Source organism: Tursiops truncatus, chromosome 2 (genome assembly GCF_011762595.2).
Source record: "Tursiops truncatus isolate mTurTru1 chromosome 2, mTurTru1.mat.Y, whole genome shotgun sequence".
Lineage (NCBI taxonomy): Eukaryota > Metazoa > Chordata > Mammalia > Artiodactyla > Delphinidae > Tursiops > Tursiops truncatus.
In genome coordinates this window covers 131,223,717-131,248,881 of record NC_047035.1, presented here as the reverse complement: position 1 = coordinate 131,248,881, position 25,165 = coordinate 131,223,717, and the positions used below count along the sequence as shown (strand labels likewise).

Here is a 25,165-nt window from a genome sequence, read left to right as displayed (position 1 = left end):
TCATTGTTCTTTATCTTTCTCAACCTCCCGTCCCCCTTTTGCTAGTTACCAGCTGGATCATTTGCCTTATCTCAGGAATATATGAAAAGACTCTACCCCTGCCTCTAAGACTGTCCTACTTATGTCAGCCCTGCTTCTACCCTCATTATCTCTGTTTCCTCTACCCTCAGAACCTTGCTGGACCTTTCCTGGGGATTCTGGTCACTGAGCATCTCAGTGGAGATAAAAAGGCTAAGCAAAATTCCTCTCAACTCAGAATCCAGTGGGGCTCCTCCAGCATGGTGTATTCAATTTGAGAATGCTCCAGCATCTCTTTGTCATTCCTTCCTGAGGCTGCAGGCTGCCCACTGAGACAAGGTCCACCCAGCGTTCCTGCTCTTCAGCTGTTGGCATCATCTCCTCGTCTTTTTTTTTTTTTTTTTTTTTTTGCGGTACGCGGTCCTCTCACTGTTGTGGCCTCTCCTGTTGCAGAGCACAGGCTCCGGACGCGCAGGCTCAGCGGCCATGGCTGACGGGCCCAGCCGCTCCACGGCATGTGGGATCTTCCTGGACCAGGGCACGAACCCGTGTCCCCTGCATCGGTAGGCGGACTCTCAACCCCTGCGCCGCCAGGGAAGCCCGATCTCCTCATCTCTTGATCATAGGGTGGAGCCCCCCTTGACAGGCTGGCATGCTTTTAGACTGACCATTCCGGTCCTTCTTTTCTTACTGGGCCCTCATCTTCTCTCACCCCTCAGCACAGATGGAATGGCTGGGCATACAGGTTGTAGCCAGATATGCAATGGGGTTTCAAATGCCACATGAAGGACTGTGAACTTTTTCCCACAGGCAGTGCAGGAGCCATTACAGGGGATTCTATCTCTACTTTGGTAAGACCATTGCTCTGGGGGTGTAGAAGAGGGTTTGCAGAGCAGAGAGGCTTGGGAAGAGAGGCAGAGGCTCAGAGAAAACCCTGTATTTCATTCTAGTTTCAAACTGTTAATTTAGTTGACTACTTTATTACTTCACTGGTAAAACGGCCTGGCAGAGTACAAAGCACATGGATCCTGAGCTAGGCAGCTGTGGGTTTTAGTGACAACTCTGCCACCAAAAGCAACACTGTTGACTCAGGGCAAGTTAATCTGTAAAGTAGAGATTTGAATGATTATTCATAATCTCTGCAGGATTTTTATGAGTATTCTATAAATTAAGTTTGTGACACGTTCTGAGTACCAGGAACATAGTACATTCTCAGAAACTGTTGTTACTCCCCTCCACCCCACCGTGAGATATTTGCACTGAGGTCCGACCTTGTGAAATCCCGGCATATGAAGTTGATTATTTTGATATTCTAAATAGTGTCTCTATTAGTGGACATAGATAGTATTAGTTAGGTTATGTTAATAAAAGGAATAGTTTTTCTAACCATATACTAGGCTATTAAATAAAGTTCCTGCTTGACTGGTATTTAAGTCTTTTTGGAATGATTTCATGCCATAGTTTAAAACTAGTGATAAATGTGTTTCCCATTATGCATAACTTTGGATGGAACATCCCATTAAGACTGTCATCTATATGAGGTTATAAAACTTTGTTGAATAGGAAACAATATTTATTTCATAATTTCTTGTATATGTCAATCTGATTAGACAGATACTTCATTCCTTTTGGGAAATTAATAAGTTAATGATTTATGTTCTTCCCCTCTAATTACTGTCATTATACATTTTATTCAAGCAATATAATCTATATTCTTTTATTCAGAGTAATTTAGCTTATTTTAAAAGATAAAAAATAAATTATGCTTAAAGAATTTTTGGTTAAAGTCACATAAACTGTTTTAGTGTTATTAACTACCAGTATTGAAACTTTACAGTATTCTTATTATGCAGTTATCATTACGTTATTTCATGGTACCCTTTAATATATGTAGGGTTTGCTAGCTGAGCTTCCTTTGCAAAGAATTATTTGAGGATTGTGGCTTTAATTTGTGCAGTGTGTGTGTGTTTTAGTTATTGTATTGTGTAGTCTGTTTTATAGCAACTTATAATATGAACTGTTTCTTTTGGGAGATGACTAGGACATTGCTGGAAACATATTGGTCTAGCATCATTTGTCAAGATCAATGGTCTATAAACTCGCTCTTAATTTTAACTTTAATTGTGAAAACAAATTCAACAATGGCTACAAGATTTATGTAAGTCATAGCTGCAGTGTTTATAGGTTCCATTTAATATGCAGTTAACATATTTATTGCTTCTCAAAGTGTATTTTAAAAGATTTGTGTTCGATTACTTTAGTTGCAAAATAAATTGGGCATATAAGTCCTCTGTGGAAAAACAGATTATTCTTCTTCTTTATAGTACAAAACAGACTCTTGACGTAAATCTTTGTGACCATAAACCTGTTTTCTAAGCAGGACAGGACACATTATGCACTTGGGTTTTTGGCTGAATAACTGACTGGACAAAATGTCTATCCAAAGAGACATAGAGTTGATTCTCATTATTCACTATAGTTATCTTTTAGAAAGTCACCATGATCACTCAATTAGTGAATAATGGGTCATTACTCATAAGGGAAATACAGGAATAGGTTCCTGTAAGCTTCTGGTCACATTTTGTCGACCTATTAATACATAACCTTGTTTTATATGTGTTTCTGTTTAAAGACACCTTATTTAATATATATTATTGACTCATTAACATTGAACTCACAGCCAACAGCTCTGTAACTCATGCCTGAACAAAGCTTATCTCCCACAGCTATTTTCTCCACAAGGCACAGCATAGCCTACTTGGGCTTAGGGACATTAGACTGCACTGCAACACTGTGTCTGGGGCCATTATAAACAGCAGGATGGCCATGAAAAAGCAAAAAATGCGAAAAAGTGGCACTCAGTGAACCACAAAATGGTTATTTGTTTACGGTATGAGATCTGAGACAGGAAGCGAGAACCTCACCTTGTTTGACCGCAACTGGGAACGCGTGCATTGGGCAACTCCAATTTTTTGTCACCCTGCGGCAGGTCCATGAATGGACCTGGAAAGTGCTGCTGGGGTTACAAATACATTTTATTGAGTAGGCGAATTCACAGATACAAAATTCATGAATAATGAGGCTCAACTGTAGTTAGAATAAAGTAATACTGAGGCCACATGTATGCTTGAATGACAAGTTGAGTAGGTAAACTGTTCCTTCCCAAGAGCTGGATCTGGTAGAAGTGAGTAGAGCTAAGGTTTCCTACTGGGAAGGACTGGATTCTCTACCTGATGCTGACACTTTGAGACTGTTAGATGTTTCTCACCTCTTCTGGGTCACAGTCCCTGCCTCCACTTGCACGAGTGAATTGCCTTTGGCCTGCTATGACCCTGCAGTTAGCTTCCCCATCCTGTCCTAGTCTCTGAGTTGGGAGACATTAAGAGTGTGGTGATGAAGAAAGTAGGCTGTGCGTTCCCATGCCCTGGGTTCAAATTTTGTCTCTATCACTTACTACCTGCCTGCCCTCGGGCGGGGCTCCTCAGCTTTTTTGCACATTCTTTTCTTCTCTATAAAATGGTTATAATAACGTATTATATGATATCTAATATATATCAGATATTTAAGACAGGAGTTGGTGCGTAAGCCCTCATATGTAAACTGTCAATCCGCTCAGTTATTGATACTCAACTCGCCTTTTCACTTTTCTTAAGGATTTGATGATGCACCACCAACAAAAACAACACCCCCCAAAAAAATTTAAGGAAAAGAATTAAGGTGAAAAGTTCCAAAGTGTGAAAAGGTGAAGCTGAGGTGATGCTACCACAAACTGTTGGGTTAGGGAGAGAGAAACTCTCAATTTGGCCCTGAGTTGACCAGTTCCCAGAAAGAAAGGCCTGATTCTCATTATCTTTTACATAAAAGCAATTGTTCAGGAAGTGCACAGCTATTTCCGGAATTGAGTCATTTCTTTCTTGGCTCTTCATAGGACCCCTTGGTATTCAGATGCCAGTTACACTGATTTGTAATACGTTTGTGTGTACCCGTGTCTCTCTCTCACCTTGGAATCTTGGAGGCTGGGTGTTATCTCATTGATTTCAGATCTCCAGGTCTAGCGCGGAGATGCTAACTCTGCTGTGGAATCCCTGCTTTTGATGATGTGATTGCCAAAACACCTGTCTCTACAAGAGCCCTGTGTTTGCTCTTCCCCTGATTTTATCATGGATCACAGACATGCAGCTCTAGTGCAGAAAAAGGCATTGGGTGTTCTGTATAGATACTGAAGGCATAAGAGGCAGATAAAGGGGCTGAGTCTAGGGTGGCTTGTGTATGGGGCCACATGGACTTGGAGGACACAGTGGCTGGGGCCCTAAAGCCATATACTCCATGCTTTTGGTTCATGCCCCTTGATTATTAAATATTTAAAAACACATACCCTTGTGTATGCATTTGTTTACCTGTAGATTGCATATGTGAAGTTCAAAACTCATGTAATTTATACATTATAATGTGCATTAAGAAGAGGTTGAAAAAGAAGGACGACTGTTCTCAAAGTAGATTGTAGAGATAGTTGCATAACTCAGAAAATTCACTAAATATTATTCATTCAATTACACACTTAAAATGGGTGACTTTTCTGTTATGTAAATTATGCTTTCATAAAGAAGTTTAAGAAAGGAGGGATGAGGTAAGATGGGATTAGCAGTATATAAACATCTTAAAACATATTATAAATATAAAAACCCCTTTTATTCTCATCTGATGTATTGAGAACTAAATGCTATTGTTACTAAGAGCAATGTGATTAAACAGAATCCTTAACATTTATAATCACTTAATGGTTTTATTGAAAAGCTCATTTTAGGAGTCTAAGTACCACTCTGTTACTTTTGCCTGTGCTTAATTATCCGCGTTCTCTTTAGCCCACAGTTTCTTTACAAGGATCGTTTTCAGTAAAACTTGATCACATCTTTAAATGTCTTCAGCCAGTTGTGTGGGTGTGCGCTCATGTGCGGGGGAGGACGCACTTACACACACACACACACACACGCGAGCGCGCACACACACACACACACACACACACACACACACACGAGTTTCTCAGTTTGCAGCACAGGGATCCTGAGAACCTGTGGCCTGTGATCTCTGTGCTGTGAAATTTCCATTTTCCCCTCAGAGCAGCTCAAAATCGCTTGTGATTGGCTGATATATGGATTAGGTGTGGGGACCACCTTCTCTTCCCTTTCCTGACTTTATTAGCACCTTTCACTAAGGGAATTGCATGTGTATACTTTTTGGTTTGTTTGTATTTTTATTATTATAATTTCTTATCTGTCTCCTCCTTCAGGATGCACATTTCCTGAGTTCAGGGACTTTGTTTTGTTCATTGTGGCGTTGCCAGCACTTTGATCCATTCTTGGCACAAATTCGTGGCTCAGTAAATGTTGTCAAATGAGTGAATCAACCCGTATATTAAAGTTTAGCAATGGTTAATTCTTCTCAGTTTAAAAATAAAGATAACTATACACAGAAGTTCTGTTACTTAATTCCTGCCCACGCTGAGATACGTACACTCAACTTTGGAGACCACTGCCTGTGGGTGTGTGTAATGTGAGGAGAAGAAGAGGAGGTGAGAGGTAGGGAGGGAAGCAGCACAGGCACGAGGCCAGCAAGAAATATACTGTATTGAGAGATCAGACTCTCTCTTCTGACATCTGGCATTTGGGTCAGACCCACCTTACCAGTATTAACTTATAACGGGAAGGAGTAAATGAGCTAAATCAGAAAATGAAATAGGTAAATGCAATTCCTCATTTAGAACAATGTAAGGCATTCTTGAAGTACAGTGCAAAAGGGGCTGCTGGTGGTGTTTGAGGGATTTGTAAGATTGGAAGAGTGACATTGTGACATACGACTCTCCACAGTGGCGGGACTGGCAAGGACCAGAAAGTACTCGGGTGAATTACATCATTTCGGTTTGTTTTAAAGAACTGCCTTGTAGTGTGGTTAAAATCCAGTTAGTTCAGTTTTTTTTTTTTTTTTTTTTTTAATGATTAGTTTTATTGAGGTGTAATATACATAGACTAAAATTTGCCCTTTGGAGGTAAATAGTTTTCTGAGTTTGAGAGAAACAGTTGTGCAACCACCACCACAAACATGGTATAGACGGTTTCTTATCACCCCTAAAGTTCCCTTGTCCTCTTGTAGTTAATCCCCGCCTTTTCCCCAGCCACCACTGATCTTGTTTCTGTCCACATAGGTTTCCCTTTTCCAGAAGGTCATAAAAGATGGTATCATACAGTATATAGCCTTTTGTGTTTGGCTTCTTTCACTTAACATAATGCTTTTATGTTGATATCTGTGTTGTTTTGTATATTAAAAGTTCCTTCCTGGGCTTCCCTAGTGACGCAGTGGTTGAGAGTCCGCCTGCCGATGCAGGGGACACGGGTTCGTGCCCCGGTCCGGGAAGACCCCACATGCTGCGGAGCGGCTGGGCCTGTGAGCCATGGCCACTGGGCCTGCGCGTCCGGAGCCTGTGCTCCGCAACGGGAGAGGCCACAACAGTTAGAGGCCCACGTACCGCAAAAAAAAAGTTCCTTCCTTTTTATTGCTGAGTAGTGTTCCATTGTATGGATGTACCATATCTTTAAAATCCATTCACTAGTTTATGGAGAGTTGGGTTGTGTTAAGTTTTTGGTAATTCTGAAAACAATTTCCATAAACTCATGTACAGGTCATTGTATGGACATCTGTTTCAATTTCTGTTGAGTGAATACCTATAAGTGGGATTGTTGGGCCATGTGGTAAGTGTATGTTTAATTGTATAGGAAACTATCAAACTGTGTTCCTAAGTGTTTGTACCAGTTTGCATTCCTATCAGCAACACAGGAAAGCTCCAGTTGCTCAGCATTCTCGCCAGCACTTTGTGTTGTCCAATTTTTGCATTTGCTTGTTTGTTTGTTTTGGGTTGTTCTAGAAGCTAGTTGGTTTAGTTTTGAGTGTGATGGTATGGGCATGGTCTTACGTTCATTTTTCTCTTTTTAATTCTTTAATTTGTTGTTATCACTTCTCTTTTTCTTGAGGAAGTCTTCCACCTTGCTTTTCCCCTTCACTGCCTTCGTTTGTGTAGACTGTAGGATTAACACCTCATTAAATACTGTCCCAGTTCTATTTCTGCATATTCGTAGTATGCATTACACACTACTTTGCTCCCTGCTGAACTCTTACTGTTAGATCATGAACTTCTTGTGGGCAGGTTTCTTGCCACTCGGATAAGAACCAGCAGGCACTCAGGTAACATTCTATGTTGATTGAGTTGTAGGGGATAAGAAAGAGTAGAGTCAGTCTTGAAAAAATTATTATTTTAAAAAGACTCTAATTTATAATCTTTTGGTATGTAAGGTGTTCTGGGTAGTTTTTTTAGGACTTAAGAAAAGCATATTTGCCAACTTTTCAGTTCTGAATTGGGGATCAATTGGCAGAACCCTGTTATTGATATTATTGTTTAAGCTATTAGTATAAGGACTTTTTAATTGCTTATTAAATTAGTTACATCACTATGCCTTCTTCTTTTAGTTCGTCACTTCTGAAGTGCCCACTGAAATGCCTCCTGTCGAAGCAGTTAGGCTTGGTTGGGCTTGGTTTCAAATTCTGCCAATTTTCAAACTCTCTTCAAATTCAGTTGTAAGCATAATTAATGTTTTAGACAGATAATAGTATAGACTTATCCCTACAACTTTGGTTATCTTGGGTCATATCATTTCAGTGATCGCATTATAAAGATTTGGGCTTGGTTTCAAGTTCTGCCAATTTTCAAGCTCTCATCAAATTCCAATGGAAGCATAATTAATATCTCAGACAGATAATAATACAGATTTATCCCTATAACTTTGAGTGTCTTGGGTCAAATCTTTTCAGTGACTGCTTTATAAAGAGTTATTGAAAACTGATGTCTCAGTATTAATTTTTGGTGTTTCTTATATAAGTACTCTCAAGTGGATATAGCAACTTTGATAAGGATTGAATTTATCAGGCTCACATGTGTATGACCATGCATTGCTGCGGACAGTTTCCTAGTATTTCGTGTTAGTTATTTCTCTAAGCACATTTTCATATATATAGTTCCAAAGAAAATCTCACCTGAGTGTTTTCCAAAGAGCCCATTTTACTCCCAAGCACACAGGCACATTTTTATTATTCCAAGGACTTGAAGGCTCAGCTCTCAATATTCTGAAGAATATTATGTTATTCTCTGTCCCAGACATTTGTATTCCAGCTCTGATATTTAACAGTGCTGTTTCAGAGTTTTAAACAAGAGGGGGGGAATGCCCAAAACAAATGGTTTCAACAGAGAAGATGGTTCAACTTTAAAGTGTTTTACTCATGCATCCCTTTTTCTTACAAATTTTGTTCCAATCACCAGCTTTCTGCTAGCAGGGTAGAACAAGGGAGGGTGGGCAGGGACTGTACTAGTGGTTCCAGCTAGTGGGGGTAGTGTGCCTGTTGAGGGCTTCTGAAAATATGTATGATGTTTCTGATTGTCAGAGGATGAGGGGACATTGCTGGCATTTGAAGGTGAGGTATGGCATTGATAACTGCTATCCTACAATGTGTAGAACAGTCCCATACAATGAAGAATTGTCCTGCTCCAAATGCTAGTAATATCCCCCCTGCCACTGAGCAGTGCTGACCTAGATGAGCCTGTGTTTCAGTTCCCAGCACTGTGGACCTGAACAAGTTGCATTTTCCTCACCTGTAAAATTGGAGTAAAAGTGCATATTGTATAAGATCATGGTGAACATCGCTGATGGTGGAAGTAAAGCAGTGAACACGGGACCAGATACATAGTAGGAAGTAGCAAGGCATCATTAGCACGAGTGGCTTTCCAGCCTACTCAGTGTAAAACCCAGGATCCTGGCAGTGACCTACAAGGACTTGGCCTGATCTGACCTACTCCCCTCTGAACTCATCTCCTGCAGTTCTCCTTCCTGCCTCTGCTCCAGTCGCACTCTGGCCTTCTGTCTGTTTCTCCATCTCCCCGAGAGATCAGCCTGTCTCTGGACCTTCTGCACTTGTTCTTTCTTCTGTGTGGAAGGCTCTTCCTCTACATGCATCCACTTGGCACGCCTCCCTCACTTCCTTCCTTTTGTTCTCTGCTCACTTTATCTGAAGGAGGCTTTCCTGATATAAGATATAAAAAATGGCAGCCTGGCTCTCAGCAGCCACCCCTTCCCTTCAGCTCTTGTTCTTTCCCTTACCATCACCCAACATACCAAATATTTTTTTGCTCATTGTCTATCTCTTTCAAGTAGAACATTTTTTTTTCAAGATTTTCTTGATGTGGACCATTTTTTATAAAGTCTTTACTGAATTTGTTACAGTATTGCTTCTGTTTTATGTTTTGTTTTTTTGGCTGCGAGGCATGTGGGATCTTAGCTCCCTGACCAGGGATCGAACCCGCACCTCCTGCATTGGAAGGTGAAGTCTTAACCACTGGACCACCAGGGAAGTCCCTAGGGCATACATTTCATGAAAGCAAGGACTCTTGTTTTGTTCACTGATGAATCCCCAATTTAATATCCCCTAGTACATAGATGCCAATAAATGATTATTGAATGAATGACTTATTAAAAATAACAAAAGAGAAGAAGTTATGATTGGCTTGTGTACATATGCTGTGTGTGAGAGAGTGACTGTGTGTGTATGTGTGTGTGTGTGTAATAAAGTTATACTTTCTAGTAAATAGTTTCTAATCCAGATGATGGAATTAATCATTTATGGGAATCTCTCCATCTAAACAATTTTGAGAAACATTGAAAAAGATAACAGACACCAGGTTGTCTAAGAATCGAATTTCTCTACTCTCTACTCATTCAACTCTGTGATTCTTCCTTCACTTTTAACTGAGGAAAGCATGATCCTTTTATTTTTATAAGAGACTGCTTTAAGGGAATAATGATGTGATTATCTTGGAGTACGTGTTTTGAAATTGGTTGCAAAATTTCTAGAGGTCATCAATAATGTTATCCATAGCATATTAGAATGATTGAGTTTTCTTATCTGCTTGGAGGAGTTATAATTGTTCTCTGGCTAGATGATAGATATTTGCTGCTTCTGTTGATATAGACATGGACTTGGGAAATGCTTTTAAGGGTTACGTTATTAAAAAAAAAAGCACTGGCTTTATGTTTTGGGATTAGGGGAATGATAAACTGTGCAGGATGCTTATTTAAAAGATAGGTATTTGCATGTAAAATTTCCTTCTTGCCATTGATAGGTCCAAATATTTCTCTGATAGGTTTTGTGAAAATATGAATTACCTTCTCTTATACCCAGTGTGTATTGTTAAAACTCATGAGATTATTTGTTGGATAGTGCTTGATTTTCAAAACTGGGGTCTATAGCTGCATGACAGATAATAAATATTCTGATAAGGGAATCAAGGAAGAGTGAGTGAGTGAGTGAGTGTGTGTGTGTGTGTGTGTGTGTGTGTGTGTGTGTGTTGGCAAGTGGTGGGGAGCAATTCAGTCAGCAAGTAAATATTCATTGAGTGCTGTAGCCAGAGAAACATGTACCTTTAGCATGAGTGTTACATTGATATACCTCTAGGTATGATCAAGTCTCACAACTTGACCTATACCCCTCTTCTCCTTCAGCCCAATTTTTTGAAAATCAGTTAATCTGTTGCCTCCTTTTCTTCCTTTCCCACTTCCTTCTGAACCTTCCCCCTCCTGCCACCAACACATGTCATTCGAAGATTACCAGTAATCTCTCTTGCACCACATGGATGCTTTTAGGACTGATGTTAACTTGCCTGCAAGCAGCACTTGATGCTCTTAACCACTTCCTCTATAACACATTCTTCCTTTGTCTTCTCTGTTGCGGGTTCTATTTGTCATAAGGTAACGCCACACTATTTGTTTCCTCTCTGGCTATGTAATTTTAGTCTTGCAAGCTTATCCTGCTCTAACAGATTAAGTGCTGGAGTTGCTTAAGGCTCATCCCATTTTTCCATTTTGTACTCCTCTTGTCAATCTTATCCACTGCTACGCTCCCAATTGTCATCAGAATGTCAATCTGCAAAGTCTGTCTCTAGACCTGACCTCTCTCTTAGCTCCACAATCCTGTGCCCAGATGACAACTTGGCTTCTCCGGCTGAACTTCTTAAACACAAAGAAGCCAAGACTGAGCTCCGGATTTCCCTTCAAAATCTGGACTTTTGAGTGAATGGCTCTAGTACACTTTAATTGGGCTGGACTCAATCCCGACATCTCCTCTTTCTTATCCCCTTTATTGAGTCCTGTCAACTCGACATCATTACGGTTTCTCAATACCTGCCCGCTTTTCTCTATTAATAGAACAAGAAGACAAAAAAGTGAGAAGACAGCTCTAAACAACACAAACAGCTTCAACTGACTGACATATATAGAACCCGGAACTGCAGAACTGACTGTAAGCTGGGCCATAAAGAAAGCCTGCAATTGTAGAGGAATGAAAACATCAGGATTTTCTTTCTGATTTAATCATTAGGAATTAAGCTTAGAAATCAATAACATAAAGATAACTAGACAATCTCATTTTTTAAAGAAATTAAGCACTGTACCTCTAGAAAAACCTATGTATCATAGAAGAACTTAATATAGAAATTAGGAAGTATTTTGCATTAAATGGTAATGGTAATTTGACATAATACTCATGGGATGCAGCTAACTCAGTGCTTAAAGGTAACTTTATAACAAATGCTTAAATAAGAGTACAGTCTGAAAATCAGTATCTAATTTTCCATACCAAGAATTTAAATGAAGAAAAGAAACTTAAACTCAGAGGGTATAGGAAGAAGGAAAGAGTAAAATTAAGAACAGAAATCAATAAATCAATAAAGGAAAAGTTAGTTTTAGAAAGATTAAAAAACTAATAAGCCCCTTGTAAGACTGATCAAGAAAATAAGAGATAAAGCATATTGCCAGTAGACTATTACATATTGAATTGGAAACCCTGGTCAGTGCAGGAAGGAAAAATAGTTATTTTAGAAAAGATGAGTCAAAATTTTCATCATTTGAAACTAATTTAGTGGCTTAAACTGAAAACCAGAATTAATTATAATTTACAAACACATTATTAGAGTTAATAAATGACCTCAACAAGGTGGTTGGAATTAGAATACATTTATAACAATATAAAACAATATAAAAACAATTGACTTAATTTTCTATATACAGCAGCTCATAATGAAAATATAATAAAAATGTCAATAACTTCAAAACTACGAGTTACCTAGCAATTGATTTAGCAAAATATGGGCAAGATGCTTATTGAGAAAGTTTAAACAATGTAACTGATGATTACTAAAGACTGTTTAAAGTTGTATAGATACCACATGATTCAGTGATCTTAGTATTTACCTAAATGAGTTGAATACTTATGCCTGTGCAAAAACCTCACAGAGATGTTTATAGCCATAATTGCCAAAAATTGGAAGCAACCAAGATGTTCTTCAGTAGTTGAGTGGATAAACAAACTGTGGTATATCCACACAATGGAATATTATTCAGCAATAAAAATAAATGAGCTGTCTATCAAGCCACAAAAGGCATGGAGGAAAATTAAATGCAGAAGTGCAAGAAGCCAGTCTGACAGTATGGTACTGGCACAGAAACAGAAATATAGATCAATGGAACAGGATAGAAAGCCCAGAGATAAACCCACACACATATGGTCACCTTATCTTTGATAAAGGAGGCAAGAATATACAGTGGAGAAAAAACAGCCTCTTCAATAGTGGTGTTGGGAAAACTGTACAGCTACATGTAAAAGAATGAAATTAGAACACTCCCTAACACCATACACAAAAATAAACTCAAAATGCATTAAAGACCTACATGTAAGGCCAGCCATTATAAAACTCTTAGAGGAAAACATAAGAAGAACACTCTTTGAAATAAACCACAGCAAGATCCTTTTTGACCCACCTCCTGGAGAAATGGAAATAAAACCAAAAATAAACAAATGGGACCTAATGAAACTTAAAATCTTTTGCACAGAAAAGGAAACCATAAACAAGACGAAAAGACAACCCTCCGAATGGGAGAAAATCATTGCAAATGAAGCAACGGACAAAGGATTAATCTCCAAAATACATAAGCAGCTCATGCAGCTCAATATCAAAAAAACAAACAACCCAGTCCAAAAATGGTCAGAAGACCTAAATAGACATTTCTCCAAAGAAGATATACAGATTGCCAACCGACACATGAAAGAATGCTCAACATCATTAATCATTAGAGAAATGCAAATCAAAACTACAATGAGATATCATCTCACACCAGTTAGAATGGCCATCATCAAAAAATCTACAAACGATAAATGCAGGAGAGGGTGTGGAGAAAAGGGAACTTTCTTGCACTGTTGGTGGGAATGTAAATTGATATAGCCACTATGGAGAATAGTATGGAGATTCCTTAAAAAATTAAAAATAGAACTACCATACGACCCAGCAATCCCACTACTGGACATATACCCTGAGAAAACCATAATTCAAAAAGAGTCATGTACCACAATGTTCATTGCAGCTCTGTTTACAATAGCCAGGACATGGAAGCAACCTAAGTGTCTACCAACAGATGAATGGATAAAGAAGATGTGGCACATATATACAATGGAGTATTTACTCAGCCATAAAAAGAAACGAAATTTAGTTATTTGTAGTGAGGTGGATGGACCTTGCATCTGTCATACAGAGTGAAGGAATTCAGAAAGAGAAAAACAAATATCATATGCTAACACATATATATGGAATCTAAGGAAAAGGAAATGGTCATGAAGAACCTAGGGGCAAGATGGGAATAAAGACACAGACCTACTAGAGAATGGACTTGAGGCTATCGGGAAGGGGAAGGGTAAGCTGGGACAAAGTGAGAGAGTGGCATGGACATATATACACTACCAAATGTAAAATAGATAGCTAGTGGGAAGCAGCCGCATAGCACAGAGAGCTAGCTTGGTGCTTTGTGACCACCTAGAGGGGTGGGATAGGGAGGGTGGGCGGGAGGGAGACGCAAGAGGGAAGAGACATGGGGATACATGTATATGTGTAACTGATTCACTTTTTTTATAAAGCAGAAACTAACACACCATTGTAAAGTAATTATACTCCAAGAAAGATGTTAAAAAAATAAATAAAAATAAAAAAAACAAATCACACTGAAAAAAAAAAAGGAAGCCAGTCTGAGAAGGCTATGTAAAGTGTATTTCCAACTATATGACATTCTGGAAAAGACAGAGCTAGGGATAATGAAAAGATCAATGATTGCCAGGGTTGGGGAGGAGAGGGGAGGGAAGAATGGGTAGGTAGAACACAGGGGATTTTTAGAACAGTTGAGACAATTCTGTATGATAGTGTGATGGCAGGCACATGACATTATACATTTGTCCAAGCTCATAGAACTGTACAACACAAAAGTGAATGCTAAGGTAAATTATGGACTTCAGTTAATAATAATGTGTCAATAATGGTTTGTCCATTGTAACCACATTAATGGTAGATCTTAACAATTGGGGATACTGTGTATAGGGAGGAAGAGGAGATAGGAGGGAACTCTGTACTTTTGCAGTTACTCTGTATACTAAAATTGCTCTAAAGATTAAAGTCTATTACAAAAAAAAAGATATATAGAAAGTAACCATATTCATGGCTAGGAAGAGAATGATATCATGAAGCTGTTCTTAGATTAATTTGTAAAAAAAAATTGCCAATCAAAATCTCCACTGCTTTTATTTGGGGGTGGGGATATTAGACAAATGGATTCTAAAATTTACATGGAAGAACAAAGAAGAAAAGAAATTGATCTGAAGGACTACAACAAGGTGGGGGGCTTACCCAAATAGATATCAAGACTTACTACAAACCTATAGGAATTAATTATTATGAGATATTGGCACAGATATAGATAAACAGGTAGAGACCTTATTTATGGAAATTATATACCTGATAGAGATGGACTTGTAGGTCACTGGGAGTTAGGATAGGTCTTTTCAATAAAAGATGCTTTGAAGTTTGATTATCCTATGGATAAAAAATAAAATATCATCCCCACCTTAAACCATAAGCAAACAATTCAGGATAAAGATTGTGAAAAGCAAAACTTTAGAGCTTTTCCAAGAAGTTATATGAGAATGTATGTGTGACCTTGAGGGTTTTAAAACCATACCCTGTAGATATATGCCACACACAAAAACACAACCTGCAAAGAAAAGTATTTATAAATTCAGCTCACCAAGTTTTTTTATACATGTGAATCTTGGTACTGTAATAATAAAGTTTTTTTTTTCTTTTAAAAAGGCTAGATATTGGGTGAAAAGTTTTGTAACAAAAGATACTAAGAAAGCATTATTATTAGAATGTTTAAAGTACCATTTCAAATAAATAAGAAAAACTCCAAAGCTATCATCCTAAGGGAATAATGGATCCCCTTTCACAATTTCAGATTGGCAAATGGTAAAAAATCTTGCAATACTAGGTGCAGGCGAAGATGTTGCACAGTAGGAAATTACTGGCTGACGTTGGGTGTATTAATTAATATACCTACTTTGAAGAGCAATTTGGCAATACCTCATGAGTCAACTTTAGGATCCATACAACCTGCAAACCAACAATTCAACTCTGAGATACGGTGTTTCTTATTGGGACCTTACTGGTAATTTGGGCAGAGTAAGCCTCTCTTCTGGGGTATCATTCATATCCCACTGTGTGTGAGTCATGCCCCCTATATCACGGTCATTCAAACATCCAAACATTCTTCAAACATTTCTAATCACTTCTAGTGGGGCAGTCCATGGCTGATTGAAAACTCTGGGAGAAATTGACTTATGCATCAGAAGACACATCTGAGAATCTTCTTTAGAGCTTTGTGTAACTCTGTAGTTGTAAAATATAGTAAGCATCTTAAGTATCCATCTTCAGGGAAATTAAGTACAATGTAGCATCTTCTGACAATGGAAATAGGATATGACTGTTAAAATGAGGTTAATAAAGCTACATTTATCATTGTGGATAAAATTCTTGAAGGAGATGTTGATTTAAAAGCTTGGACTTCCCTGGTGGCACAGTGGTTAAGAATCTGCCTACCAATGTAGGGGACACAGGTTCGAGCCCTGGTCCAGGAAAATCCCACATGCCGCAGAGCAACTAAGCCCGTGCGGCACAACTACCGAGCCTGCACTCTAGAGCCCGTGAGCCACGACTGCTGAGCCCGTGTGCTGCAGCTACTGAAGCCCGCGCACCTAGAGCCTGTGCTCTGCAACAAAGAGAAGCCACCACAATGAGAAGCCTGCGCGCTGCAATGAAGAGTAGCCCCTGCTCACCACAACTGGAGAAAGCCCACTTGCAGCGGTGAAGGCCCAATGCAGCCAATAAATAAATAAATAAATAAATTTATAAAAAAGTAATAAAAGCATAGCTCAAGGATGTATTATACAACATGGAGAATATAGCCAATATTTTGTAATAACTGTAAATGGAAAGTAACCTTCAAAAATTGTATGAAAGGGCTTCCCTGGTGGCGCAGTGGTTGAGAGTCTGCCTGCCGATGCAGGGGACACGGGTTCGAGCCCTGGTCTGGGAGGATCCCGCATGCCGCGGAGCGCCTGGGCCCATGAGCCACAACTACTGAGCCGGCGCGTCTGGAGCCTGTGCTCCGCAGCGAGAGAGGCTGCGATAGTGAGACGCCCGCGCACCGTGATGAAGAGTGGCCCCCACTTGCCGCAACTAGAGAGAGCCCTCGCACAGACACGAAGACCCAACACAGCCAAAAACAAATAAATAAATAAATTAAAAAAAAAATTGTATGAAATATTTTAAAAATTTAAAAAAAGGATAGAGGAAGATTATTGTTTCCCTCAGGTACCTCTGAGTTGACATGATAAAATAATTATGCATTACTGTAAAAAAAAAATAAGAGCATGGGGTAATATATCACTTATATACATCTCACAATAAATAAAGTTTATAATTATGAAAAATAGTACAGTATTATATATCCCTGAGTGACATCTTACAAAATAACTGCATGTGATAAATATAATTTTAGAATAGTGGTTACTTCTGTCAGGGCATGATGGGAAAGTCAGAAAGAAGCACACAGGAAATGTAATTGCCGTTAAGTTTTTATTATACCAGTACCTGCGTGTTATAAAATTTTCTATATATATTCATAGGGCTAATTTTTTTAAGAAAGTAACCAAAGAAAACTAAGTGTAATAAAATAACAAGAGTAGAAGTAGGAATACATAACCAAGGCTGAGAAAGTTTGAGTGGAGTTACTAGGTCCAGAGATCTAAAAATGACTATGAACTAAGGTATATAAGCAATGTCAGGGTGAAATCAATAAAACAGTAAATAAACAGACCAATCAATGAAATAAACTCTTTAGATCAAGAAAAGTCAGGAAAGATTAGAGAAGACCTCAGTGTAGGAGTTATAATGTTAAAACCCACTTATTTAGTGTTTATTTAACATTTGCAGAGCAGTTTGATGGATATGATCTCACTGGATCCTAACAAAGAATATGACAATAAAACAAGAGACATCAAATGAGGAGGGACTGGTACTTGACATGGTGGTGAGCTACTTCTTAGCTTATTAAATTGACTTAACTTCTCTAAGTGCAATTAAAGTGAAAAAGAGTGCTGAAGAAACTTACATTTATGAAGTCTGAGAGTGAGTGTTCACACTGACTATAGAGAATTCTGTAGCTTCCAGAAATGATGAGTACCTAGTAATCATTGTATCCTTCTCTCTCCCACTTCTCATAGGATAAAGGTAAATCCCCAAATTACAGAATATTACTTAGGCCATCCATCCCTGCCAGAACTCTAGACAGAGATACTTTGATTAAAGACAGATGGTAGAAACCCTTGGAAGGACCAAGGCCTGCATGGTCTCTGTGTTCCCTGTTAACACTGAGTTGTCCTTCAGGATGTTCAACACCAAACTGGCCCAGCTTTTTCTGCCAGAGCACCACCTGCCCCCTGAAGTTGAGTTATTCCTTCTTAGCTGTTGTGTTTCTGGTTCCACTTGAATGTTTCTGGATGGGCAGACACCACTCACAGTTAAGCCTGGCCGATAGAATACCACTGATTTAATTGACCATTTCTCATCTCATGTCCTTCCTACCCTCCTTGCAGACCCATCTGTTTATTGTTAAGTTGAGCTGCCTGTCTTTTCATGCTTATATTAAAAAAATTTTAATGCTATAATGAGATTTCACTTATTCTTTCTTCTTAGTCTTTTTTTTTTTTTTTTAAAGATCTGGTTTGTTTTCTTTCAGTTACTCTTACTAAGGAATGAATCAGAATCATTTAGAATATTTTGTTTCTTCCAAATCTGTCCATTTTGGCAACTTATGTTAAAGCATTGAGTTCTTTATTAATATTTCTGTGTCAAGGGTTCCTAAGACTGCCCTCAGTTCAGGTGGTTCTCTAGAAGGACTCAGCATTTTGTCATACTCTTAGCTATGATTTCCTGTAGGAAAGATACACAGCAAAATCAATGAAGAGAAAAGTGCATAGGAGGGTCTGGAGGAAACCACATGTAAGCTTCCAAGAGTCCTCTCCCAGTGGAGTCACTTAGGACAGGCTTGATTCCTCTAGTGGGAAGGTGTGACAGCACCTGTGAAATGTTGTCTACCAGGGAAGCTCATTAGATTTTTGAAGTAGATTTGTGCTGGGAACTGGTCATATAGGCCCCCTCTGCCTAGTGTGTATTTCATTTCCAGACTCTTAGAAAGGAAGTGGGTGTTTAGCATAAGGCAAATTGTTTGCATACATGGCTTAGGAACAGTGAGCTGCTCTTGTCACTTAGTTTGGTGGGGGAAACCTTCCAACTCCAAGTTCCTTCCAGATGCCAACCAAGGAATAAGCTTGCACACAGGCCTTTTAAAAGCTAGCTACTTATGCTTTTCTGTGCAATTTCTTTATTCTTTTGGAATGGAATGTTAACTCAGGGCTCATTTAAGAATCATGTATACCTTTTATTAAACTCATTCTGGTCATTTCAGGGCAAGATGGTAACTGTGGATATGCTGTCAGAGATGGAATTAAAGTGAAAGTACATGTATTTGATGCTTCAGAAACCCTAGCCCCTTCCTCTCCTTTCCTCTAATCCTCTCCAAGCACAGCCTATGAATTAGGAGTGATTGATAAAGACGTAAGAAATTCTGAGGTTTCTTTTTTTCTGTAGATGAGATTTTTTAAGAGACCAGTAGTGTGGCCAGGTATGGCATTAACCAGAGGAGAGAGAACCTATTTCTCTGTTAATACATTTTGTTTCTTTCCAAGAACATATGTAGTGGGACTGAAGAATGCATCTAGTCCTTTTTGTTGATCCTAATTTTGGAGGGATTTCTGTCTCCATGATATATTTTTTTAATAGATGTCTGGTATATGGAATGATCTCCCTTCTCTCAGTTGGCTCACAAATTTAGTAAGAAGTTGGATGATAGATTGGGAGGCTGTATTTTAGACGAAAAAAACCAAATTGACTATAAAAGCAGAGAATCATCTGTCCTTTATATGGAACTGATCTCGAGAGACCTTTCCCTAATGATAGTCTCCTTTAGATAAGGGTGGGGGGGATTATTTCTGCTACAAGCACAATTAAATATACCCAGGTGTACAGACTCTTACTCTGTTCTATCAGAATACTGAATAATCCTTCTTTAGAATTTTATTTGCCTTTGTCTTTTCCCATCAGATAAGCTTACACCATCAGATTTTCACTTTCATTGAATTTAGTTTAGATATTTTCCCCCCTATTTTAAGAGAATGTGGTAGGAAATTTTCTTTCTACTGGTAAGAAAAAAGATATTGTGGTTAACTAAAAAGATGTCTCAGTAATGACACATTCTGACTCATAATAACTACCTGCTGCTTTGTCATTGGAATTGATATTTAGATTGTGAAGACAAACCCTTTTCATCACATTTACACTAAAGGAGAGCTTTGAGAAGCACAATTTGAGTTAATGTTACTGAATAGCTCTGATACACGTAATGATAACTTATGCTGTTGTCATTCTCAGAACCTCTTTCCTTTCTTGAGTTTCTCATTCAGATAGGGGTTGTGGTCCAGGTTCAATCAGAAACTTCTGAGCTGAAATTTAAAAGGTTTGTTCTTTTTCCATTTGGCCAGTTGCTACCAGCCAGCTGGGGAGGATGTCTGGGTTAAAACCATAATAAATGAAGCTTCCATTAGTCTCCTTGGCTTGGGGCTGTTTCCTGTAAAGACCTTGTCTTGCCTTTAGTAGTTTGAAGAAACCAAATACTTATTTTTGTTCAATAAATGAAAGCTGAAATTTAACCGGTAGGGTAGCATAGGTATGTTGTTTTACGAAGAGATTCTGCTTCTAGTGCTGATGGTTTGCAGAGCGTGGGTTATATTTTAACTTGTGGCCCTTTGGGTGTTTATGACAATAACCTATGAACTTTTGTCATTGTAGAAAATGGAACAGATATGTTTGTTTGTTTTTAAGTATCCTTTGAGATGAAGAAAACTCAGTATATTTTAATACTTAGTTGGATTTACCTCACTGTCATTTTCTTCAAACCTTAGATTTGTAAGTTTCCTTTATTCTGAAGAATGCATTGTGAATTGGAGGGATGACGTTTTCAAGCATCAAAGGGACCACAATCTAACAGTGTATTAGCTTTATGTACACCCTTAAGATTACGTTTTTTTTCCTGGGCACATGTCTTTTGTGTTTATATGTTTGTAGTTCAGTACACTTGGCATTGCACACTTGGGGAAATTGGTTAAAATGCTTTTGCAAAACTTACTAAAAGAATTCTGGTTCCAGGTAAAATTGAATAAAACCACTCCAACCTTTTTTCCCCAATGAATACAAACATGAAACTGGATAAAATGCCAGTTGAAGCTAGTTGAGTTCTTTGAAAAGTAAATATCAGCAATAAGGAAGAATACTAGAATGAAATACCACTGAACTAGAGATGGGCTTACAGTATTTTTCTCTGCTAATTCCACAGCTTGAATTCAGTGCAGTCCAAAATCCTGAATCAGTATTGGAACACAGATGGAAATCCAGGAGACACTTCTAGTTCTGGCTCAAGGAGTAGAAAAGGGAAGCCCTAAAGCTCTGAGAGAAGGGAGAATACTTCCATCCTTTTTGTCTCCTGTTTCTTGGTTTTGTCATGCCCCAGCTCCCTGGCAATCTTGTGGCAAGAGGCAGTAGCAGCAGAAACAGCTGGCAGTGGGAAACTGCAGGAGCCAGTGAGTTAAGGGAACATCCTGTCTATCTGGTAAAGCTATAGTTATGAAAGGCAGGGCTAAACCATTGCTTGTTTCCCCCCACCCCCTCTCGATCCTCCTGCTACTCTGGTGCAGTCATAGAAGTGGGTTGTTGCTGATTGGAGGAGTGACAAGGGATGTTCCAGGGTACCAGAAAGTATCAGGGGAGACAGGTGAGAAGGAGGGGCTTTGGAAATAAACCCATGAACCTGTGAACTCCTAGACTCACTATAATCTGCACATGCTTGGATCTCATCCTTATTAGCATACCAAGGGCTTTGAGGATGGAATTAATGAATAGAATGTCACCCGAGTCCCAGACTGATCTCTACATGGTACACACCCAGTGTAAATCTGAATGGCCCTACATAGCTTTTGAAAATGGAACTGATATTGCGACTACAGCCCATAGAGGTGAGTTGGAATTAGTGGCCAGAAGCTAACCAAATCAAGTGCCTGATAAAAAAATATCAACATTCACCATAGATTTAAACAAGGCATGTTCCATATGGGCGTATGAAGTACTACAAAAATCTCAGATCACGTGGGAAAAGACAACAGATGACAAAGAAAAGATAGCTTTAAAGCAACTATTGTAAAAGTGCTCAAATGAATAATCTTAAATCCTGAAATAAAAGTTAAAATAGGAAGTAATCAGTAAAGAAATAGGAAATATGAAGTAAACCAAATGGAAATTTTAGAATTAAAAAATGCAGTAGCCTCTCTACCCTGCACCCCCCACACCAAAAATGAAAAAAACCCTCGCTGTATGGATTCAGTAACAGAATGGAGGTGACAGAGGAAAGAATCAGCAAACTTGAAAATAAGTCAGTAGAAATTATCCGTTGTTAATAAAGGAGAGGAAAAATATTGAAGAGACCCTTGAACTGTTGGAGAATAACAAAAAGGCATAATGTTTGTATGATTAGAGGCTCAGAAGGAAAGAAGAGTGTGTTGCTAAAAAACATTCCAAGAAATAATAATAGCTGAAAACTTTCCAAGGTTGGCAAAAGAGATGAACCTATAAATTCCAGAAGCTAAGCTAATCCCAGACAAGATAAATCCAAAGAAACATACACTCAGGAAATGGTAAATATAACAAAATCTTCTCTTCTTGAATTATTAAAAAAGTGGTTCATCATTTTAATCAAAGTAAAACATTGTCTGATGGGAATTTTCAATGTATTTAGATGTAATATGTAAGAACTTTATAAAAGGGAGATGACGAGGAAACCTATATGGTGGTATGGAAGGCAGAATAATCTCCCCCTGTCCCCGCCCCACGTCCAGTATCTACATTCTAATCCTCAAGTCCTGTGAATGAATATGTTACAATAAATGGCAAAAAGAACGATGTGGGGGGAGACCTTCAAGATGGCGGAGGAGTAAGACGTGGAGATCACCTTCCTCCCTACAAATACACCAGAAATACATCTGCATGTGGGACAACTCCTACAGAACACCTACTGAACGCTGGCAGAAGACCGCAGAGCTCCCAAAAGACAAGAAACTCCCCACATACCTGGGTAGTGCAAAAGAAAAAGAAAAAACAGAGAAAAAAGAATAGGGATGGGACCTGCACCTCTAGGTGGGAGCTGTGAAGGAGGAAAAGTTTCCACATGCTAGGAAGCCCCTTCACTGGCGGAGACGGGGTGGACAGGGAAGACGCATCGGAGTCACGGAGGAAAGCGCAAGCAACGGGTACAGAGGGCAAAGTGGAGAGATTCCCGCACAGAGGATCGGTGCCGACCAGCACTCACCAGCCTGAGAGGCTTGTCTGCTCAACCGCTGGGGTGGGTGGGGGCTGGAAGCTGAGGTTCGGGCTTCAGAGGTCAGACCCCAGGGAGAGGACTGGGGTTGGCTGGGTGAACACAGCCTGAACAGAGCTAGTGCGCCACAGCTAGCCTGGAGGGAGTCCGGGAGAAAGTCTGCACCTGCCTAAGAGGCAAGAGACCATTGTTTCGGGGTGCGCGAGGAGAGGGAATTCAGAGCACCGCCTAAACGAGCGCTAGAGACAGGCATGAGCCGAGGCTATCAGCGCTGACACCAGAGTCGGGCATGAAACACTAAGGCTGCTACTGCAGCCACCAAGAATCCTCTGTGCAAGCACAGGTCACTATCCACACTTCCGCTACTGGGAACCTGTGCAGCCCGCTACTGCCACAGTCTCATGATGCAGCGACAACTTCCCCAGGAGAACACACAGTGTGCCTCAGGCTGGTGCAATGTCATGCTGGCCTCTGCTGCCACAGGCTCGCCCTGCATTCTGTACCCCTCCCTCCGCCCGGCCTGAGTGAGCCAGAGCCCCCGAATCAGCTTCTCCTTTAACCCCGTCCTGTCTGGGCTGGAACAGACGCCCTCAGGCGACCTGCACGCAGAGGCAGGGCCAAATCCAAAGTTAAACCCCAGGAGCTGTGCGAACAAATAAGAGAAAGGGAAATCTCTCCCAGCAGCCTCACGAGCAGTAGATTAAATCTTCACAATCAACTTGATGTACGCTGCATCTGTGGAATACCTGAATAGACAACGAATCATCCCAAAATTGAGGAGGTGGACTTTGGGAGCACCTGTAGGCTTGGGGTTTGCTTTCTGCATCTAATTTGTTGTTTCTGGTTTTTGTTTATCTTAGTTTAGTATATAGAGCTTATTATCATTGGTAGATTTGGTTGCTCGCTTCCTTTTTTTTATATATATAGATAAGTATATTTTTTCCTTTTTTTCTTTTTGTGAGTGTGTATATGTATGCGTATGCTTCTTTGTGTGATTTTGTCTGTATAACTTTGCTTTTACCATTTGTCCTAGGGTTCTGTCTGTCTGTTTTTTGTTTTTGTTTTTTTTTTTGTATAGTTTTTAGCACTTGTTATCATTGGTGGATTTGTTTATTGGTTTGGTTGCTCTCTTCGTTCCTTCTTTTTTAAAATTTTTAATAATGTGTTTTTTAATTTTTTATTTTAATAACTTTATTTATTTTCTTTCTTTCTTTCTCTGTTTCTTCTCCCTTATCTTCTGAGCTGTGTGGCTGACAGGGTCTTGGTGCTCCGGCCAAGTGTCAGGCCTAAGCCTCTTAGGTGAGAGAGCTGAGTTCAGGTCATTGGTCCACCAGAGACCTCCCGGCCTCACGTAATACCAAATAGCAAATGCTCTCCCAGAGATCTCCATCTCAAAGCTAAGACCCAGCTCCATTCAAAGACCAGGAAGCTACAGTGCTGGACACCCTATGCCAAACAACGAGCAAAACAGGAACACAACCCCACCCATTAGCAGAGAGGCTGCCTAAAATCATAATAAGGTCACAGACACCCCAAAACACACCACCGGACGTGGTCCTGCCCACCAGAAAGACAAGATCCAGTCTCATCCCCCAGGACGCAGGCACTAGTGCCTTCCAACAGGAAGCACACACAATCCACTGAACCAACCTTAGCCACTGGGGGCAGACACCCAAAACAGTGTGAACTATGAACCTGCAGGCTGCAAATAGGAGACCCCAAACACAGTAAGATAAGCAAAATGAGAAAACAGAGAAACACACAGCAGATGAAGGAGCAAAGTAAAAACCCACCAGACCAAACAACTGAAGAGGAAATAGGCAATCTACCTGAAAAAGAATTCAGAGTAATGATAGTAAAGATGATCCAAAATCTTGGAAATAGAATGGAGAAAATACAAGAAATGTTTAACAAGGACCTAGAAGAACTAAAGAGCAAACAAAGAATAATGAACAACATAATAAATGAAAGTAAAAATTCTCTAGAAAGAATCAGTGGCAGAATAACTGAGGCAGAGGAATGGATAAGTGACCTGGAGGATAAAACAGTGGAAATAACTACCACAGAGCAGAATAAAGAAAAAACAATGATAAGAATTGAAGACAGTCTCAGAGACCTCTGGGACAACATTAAATGTGCCA

At 39.5% G+C, this 25,165-nt stretch overlaps 1 protein-coding gene across 8 annotated transcripts in view; it reads left to right on the top strand.

The window, feature by feature from the left end:
* Positions 1-25,165, top strand: part of MCTP2 (multiple C2 and transmembrane domain containing 2) — a 252,690-nt gene that overhangs the window by 25,675 nt on the left and 201,850 nt on the right. The window contains exon 2 of one of the 8 annotated variants that reach the window (XM_073801359.1): positions 11,316-11,409. The exons of the other annotated variants lie outside the window; for them this stretch is intronic. The gene's annotated coding sequence lies outside the window, so the exon portion shown is untranslated. The remainder of the gene's footprint in view (positions 1-11,315; positions 11,410-25,165) is intronic. 8 annotated transcript variants of the gene reach the window in all.